This window comes from Bos javanicus, chromosome 19 (assembly GCF_032452875.1).
Source record: "Bos javanicus breed banteng chromosome 19, ARS-OSU_banteng_1.0, whole genome shotgun sequence".
Lineage (NCBI taxonomy): Eukaryota > Metazoa > Chordata > Mammalia > Artiodactyla > Bovidae > Bos > Bos javanicus.
In genome coordinates, this window is record NC_083886.1 from 10,018,028 (window position 1) to 10,031,190 (window position 13,163).

At 48.9% G+C, this 13,163-nt stretch overlaps 1 protein-coding gene across 3 annotated transcripts in view; it reads right to left on the minus strand.

The window, feature by feature from the left end:
* The window catches only part of LOC133231669 (uncharacterized), a 69,098-nt gene that overhangs the window by 36,649 nt on the left and 19,286 nt on the right, over nt 1-13,163 (minus strand). The window contains exon 2 of one of the 3 annotated variants that reach the window (XR_009731192.1): nt 7,632-12,835. The exons of the other annotated variants lie outside the window; for them this stretch is intronic. The gene's annotated coding sequence lies outside the window, so the exon portion shown is untranslated. The remainder of the gene's footprint in view (nt 1-7,631; nt 12,836-13,163) is intronic. 3 annotated transcript variants of the gene reach the window in all.

The window sequence follows — 13,163 nt, forward strand, 5'->3', positions numbered from 1 at the left end:
CTCTTTGGCTTCATGCTGTTGTTTTTTTTGGCGGTGGGAGGTGGGGCAGGGATGGGGGATGATCTAGCCTGCAGACAAGTGTGGCCGCAAAGACACTCAGTTGTGACACCACACCCTGCGTTCACTTGGAGCTGCCTTCTCAACACCGTCTGAGAGGAAAGGCACAAGGAAAGGGTCCTAGCTGCCTCCACTCAGATTAGCGGGGTGAAGGGGAACAGGGCCTGGCTTGGCAAGACGTCCTATCCAGAAGCAGCTGAAAACAATCACAGCTCTGCTGAGCCAGTCTCCTCTGATCAGCTAAGCAGGAAATCTTCCTGCCTGGAGCTGGCGAGGTAAGTGCACGGTTGAAGGGACTCCAGGGAAACTTGAGCAGGGTAGGGACTGGGCAGACAAGTCCCTCTGGCTTTGAGGTTGGCATATTTTGTGACCCTGAACAACATCGTCAAAATGACACTGACTGGTCGCCAACGACATGCCAGAGAATAATATAGAAATACTATTTGATCCTCCCATCAACTCGGCAAGTCAGGCATCATTACTGTCATTGTACAGATGAGGAAACTGAGGCTCGGTGGATATGTGACAATGGAACTTAGAGAGGACAGAGCCAGGACTGGAAGCCAAGATCAAAACTCTTAAATCTCTGGACGCCTCAACTTAACCCCTTCACGAGAAAGGGGAAAGGGTATAAATCAACAGAACTGAAAGGATGATGCTTATTAGCATTATAAATATTATCTGTCATTATCCTCATCAGAAGTGTAGTTAAGAGATACTGGGAGAAAAGGCTGGTGTCTGTCCTGCCATTCAGGTGGCTGAGCCCAGGCCCCTGAAGTCTCCAGGCCCTCTGGGGCAGGGTGCATGGCCCCTGATGACACCAGGGTGAGCACAGACCTTCAGAAGAAGGCCCTGGCTATGGGATAGAGCAAGCATCCAAAAATCCAACAGCTCAAGGAAGGAGACTGAGCTGGGTCACAGCTATCTGCTCCTGGGACCTGGGCCACCAGGCCAGGCCCAAGGCTGGAAATGAAACCCAACTGATGGGCCTTGAGAGCCAGCCTGAACCTGTACCCCAGCCTCACCTCTGTATAAACCACTGAAGGTTCCTGAGACAGAAAGCCTGTTCGAACGAGTGCCCCACTTCAAGGGCTCTGGCACCGAGGGCCGAAGGGGCCATGCTGGGAGCCTCCATCCCACGGGGCCCCAGGCCCCTCCTCCCAGGACCCAGGCAACTCTGGATTCATATTACCCCCACACAACTCCAACAATGGCTCCTGATCGTCATGCTCCACAAAGTCCTGAGGTTTCAAGAGGAGCTGGGAGCGGGGGTGGTGAACAGTAGGGAATACACAAGGAAGCAATGGTATAGTCACTGAAAATATTTTAAAACCACACCATGTCATTAAAAATGCTCATTCTACAGTGTTACATTAAAAAGCTACATACAAAGCTTTTTAAGTATGTAATCAGTAAGATTACAATTAATTTTAAGAAGCTATACAAATTAAAAAAAATAAAAAGAACAGAGGGAAATATAATCAAATGTTATCGGTGTGTGCGTGCCAAGTTGCTTCAGTCGTGTCTGACTCTTTGCGACCCCAGGGACTGTCGCCCGCCAGGCTCCTCTGTCCATGGGGATTCTCTAGGCAAAAATACTGGAGTAGGTTGCCCTGACCTCCTCTAGGGGCTCTTCCCCACCCAAGGATTGAACACGCATCTCTTATGTCTCCTGCATTGGCAGGCACGTTCTCTGCCACTGGCACCACTGGGAAGCCCAAATCGGTGGCAATATTTAAATTACCAGACCGATCTCTGTTGGAAATTAAGCATTTCCGCGCCCCCCTCTCTTTTTTTAAAATGAGAATACAAACTACACAGGATAAGCAGAGTACTTTTTTTTTTAAGTTGAAGTACAGTTGATTTACCAGAGGAGCACATTCTGACTGAAGTCCATGTGTCTGAGGGGTCAGGATGAAGCCTTTCTGGGATGGCGCAGCCCCAGCGCGGGCAGCCCACAGCAGTGAGACCACATGGGTGTGGCTGCAGTCCAAGGCCCTGGGGCATTGGTGCTCACACGTAGGCTAGCAGGCCAGTGGGGGACCCTTCCCAGGGGGTTAATTCTCCAGTGTGTATATGTGCGTGTTAGTCACTCAGTTGTGCCTGACTGCTCACGACCCCATGGACTGTAGCCCACCAGGCTCCTCTGTCCATAGGATTTTCCAGGCGTGAATCCTGGAGTGGGTTGCCATTTCCTTCTCCAGGGGATCTTCCCTACCCAGGGATTGAACCTGGGTCTCCTGCATGGCGGGCAGATTCTTTACCATCTGAGCCACTGGGGAAGCTGGGGAACATAACAAAAAGCCCATTAGCCCTCAAAGTGCTCTAAAGGATTCTGGTGAAAGATGCCTACTGAAACAGTCCAGACAGGTGCCCTGCCCCAGGCGAGAGGGCAGAAGGCAGTTGCCACCGAGGGCTCCAGGGTCCCTGGGAGACCCCTGGCCGACGAGGATTCCTGCCTGTGCCACAAAGCCTGCCAGCGCGAGGGTGTAAGAGGGATGTGCTTTACCATATGGGGCTCAGGAGCCTCCTAGGAAGGCTGGCGGGAGGCAGAACGGCAGGTCCCCGAGCCCCGCGAAAATGTGAAAGAGGAAAGGCCTTTAAAGTGAAGGGAGGCACCAGCTGTCGTCAAAACAACACCAATTAGAGGGGCTGCGAGCAAGGCTCCTCCCCAGGGGGCCAGGCGGTCACCCAGCCTCCCGGGCTCCAGGCCCAGCCTGAGGCTGCGGCTGCAGGCCGGTCACCAGCTGGGCAGGGCAGCCCCAGTCCAGAAAGCAGCCCATACAGGTCCTGCTGACCGAGAAGTCTCCAGGGTCACAGGGTCGGGTACTTGTGCTGGTGGCCAGGACTAGGGAAGCACCTTCTCTGGAGATTTTAAAGGACTAAGCACCTGGGATAATTGCAACAGTAAAATAGGAGAAAAGTGATGTCCTTGTCCCTTGAAGCTGGGGAGGAGACAGAGTAAGAAGAGAGATCAGAAATGCTGCTTCTCTGGGGCCCCTTACTCACAGCTCACGGGGCCCCCTGGATGTCCTCTGCTGCCAGCATCTGAGCCCAGAGACCCTGGGGTGGAGTGAAAAAGGCCCACCCTCAGGAAGCCAAGGAAGCAGGAAGGGCCTGAGTGTCAGACCAGGGTTTTGTCCCTGTTCTGTGACTTCCTAGCCGTGGGGCTGGTGCCAAGCCCCTTCCTTCCCCTACATTAGGTGTAAGAGGTACCCAGCCTTGTTGCTGCATCAAAATGTGTGTGGATTCATGAAAAACATTTCTGTGATGATACTCCTAAAACTATCATATTCTAAACCAATGGAAGATATCTTATGACTAGTGGAGCATCATTATAAAGTGGGGGCATTATGGGGACTTTCGTGGTGGTCCAGTGGCCAAGACCCTGTGCTCCCAATGCAGGGGGCGTGAATTCGACCCCTGGTCAGGGAACTGGATCCCATATACCACAACTACAAGATCCTGTGTGCTGCAACTAAGACCCAGCACAGCTAAATAAATAAATAAAATATTATAAAAAATAAATAATAAAGGGGGCATTTTGCTCACCTCTCATGAGAACATACAAATAAGAAGCAAAAACAGACACATTAATCTTTTTTTTCAAACCCTTCACCCACACAGTCTAAAATCAGGACTGGATAGGAACACAGGATGCGGCTCCTGAACCAGAGGGAAGAGAAAGGGATACACAAAACCAGAGAGACCAGGGAAGAAGGAAGAAGGTTAGAAAGCACATGCCGGTCTCCCGGGAATGAGCCCCGCACCCCTGGGAAAGAGGCCGAGATGAAAAGGAGGAGCAGCTGGGGGAAAACAGGCCGAGAGAACAGGATGCGATTGTTCTCGGGGACAGGCAGGGCGGCCACCCTGCTTTGTGCGTTAATGCAATTAAGGCCCGGTGGGCGGGGGCCCGTGGTTTGGAATCCCATAGCTCCAGCCCATCTCGGGGCAGCTGAGCCTGAGTGTGGGGCTGGAGCTGGAGGCGGCTCAGCTCAAAGCGGGCCGGACAGCCGGGGTGAAGCCCTTATTCCAGGAGACGGGCACTTCCCTCCTCCCCCGGCACCGTCCTGGGAGTTCCCTGAAGCCCAGCCTCAGCCCTGACCCCAGTTAACACTCCCACTAATTGCTGGGGCTGCAGACAGCCTGAAAGCCCAGGGAGCAAAAGAGTCAGAGTTAATTAAGGAGGGAGAAAAAGTCTGCGTCTTCATTCTTCCTTCCCTCCTCCCTGCTCCTCTGGGTCTGGCGTCTAGTTTCAAGGAAGCTCCTGAGGCAGGGCTCTTGAGCCCGGAGCCAAAACCAACAACGGCACATGGAAATTATTGAACAGGAGCAGCTGGGCCAACAGGGCTTCTAGGAGCCTCCCTCCAAAGCTGTCCAGCTCTCCAAATTTCCCAGAGGTGTGTCGAGGAGCCACTTCCCACCCATCCCAAGGAAAACCGCATGGTCCCTCTGTTTGCTCTCAAATGAGGATGGCACAAGTTCTTGCCACTAAGGGGGGATTCCTCCAGGGGGCAGTGGGCCATTCTGTAGGCCAAACACTAATTACGCAACACAGACATCTGCCAAGTACTACCTCACCTAGTTTCACAACTACCCAGTGAGGTAAGTACTGTTCTTGTCCTGACTTCACAGAGGGGGAAACTGAGGCTTAGAGGAGATAATGAACTCACCCAAGCTCAACAAGGCAGCAAGCAGCAGAGGAATGATTCAGACTCCTGCACTCTGACTCCAAAACCTGCCACTTGGATATTATAGTTCATGAGAAATGAGCCTTGTGGAGCTGCTTAGCCAAGGATCCTTGTTTCCACGAGGTCCGTGAACCTCCCCCCAACCCCAGAACATAAAATGCACAATTTAATGTGTTTGGGTGTGAATGCACTTTTCAGGGTAAAGGTGGGTGTCAAAGTTCTCTTTAGATTATAAAAGGGGTCTGGAACCCAAAAAGAGGTTAACAAATGTGGGCCAATGAGGTGATACCTCAAGCGATGATTTGCTAAGTTGACTCCAGGACACAGATCTTTTAACTTGAGTCCTCTACTTTTTCACTTCACTTCCTTACATGCTAATGAAACAGCCACGAGGGAAGCTAAATTTCTCCAGAAATAGACGATGTGCTGGCAGTTTAACTTTAGGCAACTTAGCACGGAAAATCCCCTTGGCCTGCTTGGAAGAGAGTATCCAAGAGACACATTGCGGGGGAGGAGAATGACAGGTGAACAGACCGGTCCTGGGGATGAAAGGGATTTCCTACCTAGCATTTTTTTACTTCTTTCAGTCACTGAAAAGCAAGTTCCAGCATTCTCCCAATTCTTGCTTGAATTCACATAGCGGAAAATACATTACCAGCAGTCTATCAGAAATTCACAGGGGGAAGAAAGTTTCTGTTCCAAACGAATTTGCTACACATGTAAAGACCACTGTCTGTCTATTCATAAAGACAATGGTATCCAAGGACTTTCCTGGTAGTCCAGTGGCTAAGGCTCCACACTCCTGATGCAGGAGGCCCAGGTTCCATCCTTGGGCTGGGAACTAGATCCCACATGCCGCAGCTAAAAAGATCCTGCATACCACAAATAATGGCCCAGCACAGCCAAAGAAAATAAATACATATTTTTAAAACCAATGGTACCCCTTAACTGGGGCCACTGTCCTCATTTTCAGATGCTCCAAGACAGCAACCAATAACAGTGGCTCTGTTGCCCACATTTGACAGCCAATATTATCAAGCATGAGCTCCCCTGGTAGCTCAGCTGGTAAAGAAACCTCCTGCAATGCAGGAGACCCTGGTTCAATTCCTGGGTCGGAAAGATCCCCTGGAGAAAGGATAGGCTACCCACTCCAGTATTCTTGGGCTTCCCTGGTGGCTCAGATGGTAAAGAATATGCCTGCACTGCGGGAGACCTGGGTTCAATCTCTGGTTTGGGAACATTCCCTTGAGGAAGAGATGGCAACCCACTCCAGTATTCTTTGGCTTCACTAGTGGCTCAGACGGTAAAGATTCCACCTGCTGGGCGGAAGACCTGGGTTTGATCCCTGGGTTGAGAAGATTCCCTGGAGGAGGGCATGGCAACTGCATCTCACTCCAGTATTCTTGCCTGGAGAATCCCCATGAACAGAGGAGCCTGGCGGGCTACAGTCCATGGGGTCACAAAGAGTCAGACACGACTGAGCGACTAAGCACAGCACAGCACAGCACATTATCAAGTACGCCTTCCATGCTTCACCCACTCTTTCTCATTTAATCCTAACTCCAACCCTATGAGGCATGGGGATTATTATCTCTGACTTACAGACAACAAAATTAAGACTCAGAGAGGTTAAACAGCTGCCCAAAAACACACAGCGAGGAAGTAACAGAACCAGGATTCAAGTCTGTCTGACCCTGAAGATGGGACCTGAGACCAAGATCACTTAAAGCAGATCTGCAGACCAAACTGTTTGTTGTAGGTCCTTGGAGAGATAAGTACAGGAAGAGAGAGTAAAGAAGGCTTTAGAGAAGTTCCAGCAATTTGATAGTTACACACTCAAGCGTGTCACAGCAGACTTGTCTCTCTGAATAGAGAAAGCATACAGATCAGCCTGGACATGTCAGACTTGTGATGGTCGTGTTCATTGGGGCACATATCCGTCCCCAGATAAATGAAATAAGCCACCGGTCCTTCACCTCAGTTTGAGAAACACTGTCCTAAAGCCCTCTACAAACACAGCACCTATGCTGCTCAAAAGAGGACACTCTCCCAGGTGCCCCCTCGCAGAACAGTCTTCTAGCAGGCATTCCTCAGCTTTTTACATGCCCACACATCACCTGGGCATCTTGTTAAAATGCAGGCTGATGTGGGCAGTTCAAGTGGGGCTCAAGACTCTCCATTTCTAACCAGGAGGCGTGGGTACTGCTGGTCTGGGGACCTGACATCAAGAAGCAAGGTTCCAACTGCACATCACTCAGGAGCAGATAAGGTGGAACTGGGAGCTCCACCAGACAAAGCCTGCCAGAACCCAGCAACGGGCCCAAGAACAGGCACACCCTCTGGGGCTGGCTGTGAGAGGGCGGGACGCCCTGCATGGCCGGGCTCCTATCATAGGCAACCTCGGAAACACACCTTCCCCACCCTAGCCTGAGCCTGGGACATCAGGGGCCCTTTTCTCCTGAGTTGCAGAAACAAGGCCTCAAAGGCAGAGAAAAGCAGCTCTGAAGCATTTGCTACCTATAACCAGACCAGAGAAGAGGAGGTATTCTGATTAAACTGTGCTTCCTGGGGCTTCCCTGGTGGCTCGGTGGTAAAGAATCCTCATGCCAATGTAGGAGACACGCATTCAATCGCTGGACCAGGAAGATCCCACATTCCGAGAAGCAACTAAGCCCATGGGCCACAACTACTGAGCCTGTGCTCTGGGGCCTGGAAACGGTAACTCCTGAGCCTGAGTGCTGCAATTACTGAAGCCCGAATGCCGCAGAGCCAGGACTCCACAAGCGAAGCCACCACAGTGAGAAGCCCTTGTACGGCAACCAGAGCAAAGCCCACACGGCAACTAAGACCTAGCTCAGCCCACAAATAAACACATAAACTCACAGATGCTGAAAAAGAACATTTCAGGCTTTTTCAGAGAAGTCTATTCCTCTTTGAGGTGCTCTTCCTGTCTTTAAAAAGAAAAGAAATTATGGATTCTCAATTCAATGGAAGACGACCAGTCAGCAATAAAAGAGAACACACACACACACTTTATACATACAGCAACATGGATGAATTTCAAGAATATCACGTTAAGCAAAAGAAGCTCACACATACACACACAGAGACAACTGTGCTTCCTGCCTTGGCTCTGCTCGTCCCACCCTGTGGCTGGATCTTGGACAGTGGCGCCCTGGGAGGATCACCACACATGCACTTTTGGGTCACCTCAGAGGGCAGAAATGGTTCCTCAGTGGCCACTCCAGAGGGAAATGGGAAGTTCCCACTTGCTTCAGGTTCCCTGTCCAATTCCCTGGACTGTCCTCCTTATTACCACTCTGCATCTCCTAATTCAACTTATGGCCCAAGGCGTACTTATTAACTGGGCAAATCACAATAAATGGTTCAGATCTCCCACTCATTAGGGATTCACTCTTTCATTCAAAAATGTATTTGGACCAACTGCCACGAGCCTGGCCCCACGATGGGCTCACCCTTTTCTAAGAGGTAGGGAATAAATGACCAATGGGGCCATGATGCCATTAACTCAGGCAAAGGGCCTGTTCCTGGAGCCAGAGGAAGGCGAGCTTCTGCGCAGCAGCTTTCCTTCATGCATGGACTCAGGGAAAGGCAGTCCTCAGGGCGGGGCTGGGCCCTTGAGGCTGACGGTACCTGACACCAACTCCTTCACCTCCCTCACAACAGGGCCTGAGGGTTACTGACACACACAGCAAACAGCCAGAGGGGCTTGATGTCTGAACCAAAAGTGCCTGGACAAGACACAACCCACACTGGGGAGAATCAGGCTGAAAAACCAACTCCGGATCTCAGCTGACTCTCTGAAACCACGAACCCCTTTCTTCTTTGCAAACCCAAACCACATTCTCCTACCTCCAAACCCTGCTGTGTGCTACTTCCCTACAAGATGCTCTCACTCCCGTCAGTACTTGTGACAGCCAAAAACATCTCCAGACACTGCCAATGTCTTCCAGGGGGACAAAACCATCCCCGTTTGTGAACACTGCACTGGGGGATGGCCTGAAACCCTGGCTGTGTGTAAGAAACACCTGGGGAGCTTCTGACTCACCTGTACCTGGGCCCACCTCACACACATTCTAATTCTGGTCTAAGATTCTACAAGTAAACAAGAATGTCTATCACTTTACAGGCCCTTTATGTTCCTTTAACGTGCTGGTTGGTTCATCCACTAGACGGAATTTCTCCAGAAGCATGAACTACATTTTTTTTCCCCTTCTCTTCGGGAAGCTCTAGACAATGCTCCATGCAGCACCTATTTCATGCTAATCAGAAGAGTTTGGAAAGTTCTTGAGCCCTCTCCACCCCAACTAGATGAAGACGCCACTGCAGGTAGCACCCTCTCTCCCAGATTCAATTGTATATGACAAGAATAATCTACTAACATGATCTTCCAAGCTTCACGAGGAGGAGGGGACAGAGGCGGGGGTCAATGAGAGTCCAGTCTGACTGACTTTGGTCTCAGTCCCCAACCTCTGAAGGAGCCCCCCTCCATGCTGTCGCTTGGGTGTGAGGACCCTTTGCTAAATGGCCAGGATGCCCGCCTATGTGTACTCAAGTTTATTGATCCCTCTCCACCTTTCTTGGCCAGAATGGAAGGCATAAGGCCAAGGCACAGCTGCAACAGTAGAAAATCCAGTCTACCTGACATTGCTGCTTCCCTCGGGCTGATCATGACTTGGAATTAAACTCAGGCCCAGAACTAGCCTTTTTCTGAGACCCAAAGGCAAGAATCTTTCCCCACACCTTGCTTCAAGGGTTCCCCAGGAGGATCTGGAGAACTGATTGACACTGGCCTGGCCAGTGTTGATGGGATGCAGTCAAGTTCACATCCTGCCTTCCAAACTCCCCACACCTGAGGCTACTCCTGCAGGCCACCTCTTCAGAGAAAGCCAACAAAGAGCGATAAGGTGTCAAGGAAGAAGATCTGGCTCTTAACCCCTAGCAGCCCGAAGTGGAAATACATTCGTCACTCACAAGCTGCTTAGAGAGCAGACATGCCATCCTTCCCAATTTTTATACTTGGCCTTCCCTGGTAGGTCAGTCAGTAAAGTATCTGCCGGCAATGCAGGAGACAAGGATTCGATCCCTGGGTGGGGAAGATCCCATGGAGAAGGGAATGGCAAGCCATCCAGTATTCTTGCCTGCGGAATTCCATGGACAGAAGAGCCTGGCGGGCTACAGTCCAGGGGGTCACAAAGAGTCCCATACAGCTAAAGGACTAACACTTTCACTTTCAACACTAAAGACTAAACAAAGGGTGGGAAACCCCAGGGGCCACACTTCCCCTAAAAAAACAGCAAAGGCTATTCGAGCTCTCAAGATCAGATTTCTCACTAAAATTCACTCGCTAATACATAAGGATGTAAACTGCCATGTGGTTAGATCAGATCAGTCACCCAGTCGCGTCTGACTCTTTGCGACCCCATGAATCGCAGCACGCCAGGCCTCCCTGTCCATCACCAACTCCTGGAGTTCACTCAGACTCACGTCCATCAGGTCAGTGATGCCATCCAGCCATCTCATCCTCTGTCATCCCCTTCTCCTCCTGCCCCCAATCCCTCCCAGCATCAGAGTCTTTTCCAATGAGTCAACTCTTCGCATGAGGTGGCCAAAGTACTGGAGTTTCAGCTTTCGCATCATTCTTTCCAAAGAAATCCCAGGGCTGATCTCCTTCAGAATGGATTGGTTGGATCTCCTTGCAGTCCAAGGGACTCTCAAGAGTCTTCTCCAACACCACAGTTCAAAAGCATCAATTCTTCGGTGCTCAGCCTTCTTCACAGTCCAAATCTCACATCCATACATGACCACTGGAAAAACCACAGCCTCGACTAGCCAGACCTTTGTTGGCAAAGTAACGTCTCTGCTTTTGAATATGCTATCTAGGTTGGTCATAACTTTCCTTCCAAGGAGTAAGCGTCTTTTAATTTCATGGCTGCAGTCACCATCTGTAGTGATTTTGGAGCCCAGAAAAATAAAGTCTGACACTGTTTCCACTGTTTCCCCATCTATTTCCCATGAAGTGATGGGACTGGATGCATGATCTTCGTTTTCTGAATGTTGAGCTTTAAGCCAACTTTTTCACTCTCCACTTTCACTTTCATCAAGAGGCTTTTTAGTTCCTCTTCACTTTCTGCCATAAGGGGGGTGTCATCTGCATATCTGAGGTTATTGATATTTCTCCCAGCAATCTTGATTCCAGCTTGTGTTTCTTCCAGTCCAGCGTTTCTCATGATGTACTCTGCATATAAGTTAAATAAACAGGGTGACAATATACAGCCTTGACGAACTCCTTTTCCTATTTGGAACCAGTCTGCTGTTCCATGTCCAGTTCTAACTGCATACAAATTTCTCAAGAGGCAGGTCAGGTGGTCTGGTATTCCCATCTCTTGAAGAATTTTCCACAGTTTATTGTGATCCACACAGTCAAAGGCTTTGGCATAGTCAATAAAGCAGAAATAGATGTTTTTCTGGAACTCTCTTGCTTTTTCCATGATCCAGCAGATGTTGGCAATTTGATCTCTTGTTCCTCTGCCTTTTCTAAAACCAGCTTGAACATCAGGTTCACGGTTCACATATTGCTGAAGCCTGGCTTGGAGAATTTTGAGCATTACTTTACTAGCGTGTGAGATGAGTGCAACTGTGCGGTAGTTTGATCATTCTTTGGCATTGCCTTTCTTTGAGACTGGAATGAAAACTGACCTTTTCCAGTCCTGTGGCCACTGCTGAGTTTTCCATATTTGCTGGCATATTGAGTGCAGCACTTTCATAGCATCGTCTTTCAGGATTTGAAAGAGCTCAACTGGAATTCCATCCCCTCCACTAGCTTTGTTCGTAGTGATGCTTTCTAAGGCCCACTTGACTTCACATTCCAGGATGTCTGGCTCTAGGTCAGTGATCACACCATCGTGATTATCTGGGTTGTGAAGATCTTTTTTGTATGGTTCTTCTGTGTATTCTTGCCATCTCTTCTTAATATCTTCTGCTTCTGTTAGGTCCATACCATCTCTCTTTTTTTTTTTTTTTAGGTCCATACCATTTCTGTCCTTTATCGAGCTCATCTTTGCATGAAATGTTCCTTTGGTATCTCTAATTTTCTTGAAGAGATCCCTAGTCTTTCCCATTCTGTTGTTTTCCCCTATTTCTTTGCACTGATTGCTGAAGAAGGCTTTCTTATCTCTTCTTGCTATTCTTTGGAACTCTGCATTCAGATATTTATATCTTTCATTTTCTCCTTTGCTTTTTGCTTCTCTTCTGTTCACAGCTATTTGTAAGGCCTCCCCAGACAGCCATCTTGCTTTTTTGCATTTCTTTTCTATGGGAATGGTCTTGATCCCTGTCTCCTGTACAATGTCACGAACCTCATTCCATAGATCATCAGGCACTCTATCTATCAGATCTAGGCCCTTAAATCTATTTCTCACTTCCACTGTATAATCATAAGGGATTTGATTTAGGTCATACCTGAATGGTCTAGTGGTTTTCCCTACTTTCTTCAATTTAAGTCTGAATTTGGCAATAAGGAGTTCATGATCTGAGCCACAGTCAGCTCCTGGTCTTGTTTTTTGCTGACTGTATAGGGCTTCTCCATCTTTGGCTGCAAAGAATATAATCAATCTGATTTCGGTGTTGACCATCTGGTGATGTCCATGTAAAGAGTCTTCTCTTGTGTTGTTGGAAGAGGGTGTTTGTTATGACCAGTGCATTTTCTTGGCAAAACTCTTATCAGTCTTTGCCCTGCTTCATTCCGTATTCCAAAGCCAAATTTGCCTGTTACTCCAGGTGTTTCTTGACTTCCTACTTTTGCATTCCAGTCCCCTATAATGAAAAGGACATCTTTTTTGGGTGTTAGTTCTAAAAGGTCTTGTAGGTCTTCATAAAACTGTTCAACTTCAGCTTCTTCAGCGTTACTGGTTGGGGCATAGACTTGGATTACTGTGATATTGAATGGTTTGCCTTGGAAACGAACAGAGATCATTCTGTCATTTTTGAGATTGCATCCAAGTACTGCATTTCAGACTCTTTTGTTGACCATGTTGGCCACTCCATTTCTTCTGAGGGATTCCTGCCTGCAGTAGTAGATATAATGGTCATCTGAGTTGAATTCACCCATTCCAGTCCATTTCAGTTTGCTGATTCCTAGAATGTCGACATTCACTCTTGCCATCTCCTGTTTGACCACTTCCAATTTGCCTTGATTCATGGACCTGACATTCCAGGTTCCTATGCAATATTGCTCTTTACAGCATCGGACCTTGCTTCTATCACCAGTCACATCCACAGCTGGGTATTGTTTTTACTTTGGCTCCATCCCTTCATTCTTTCTGGAGTTATTTCTCCACTGATCTCCAGTAGCATCTACTAGAGTGACTTGGAGAAGGCAATGGCACCCCACTC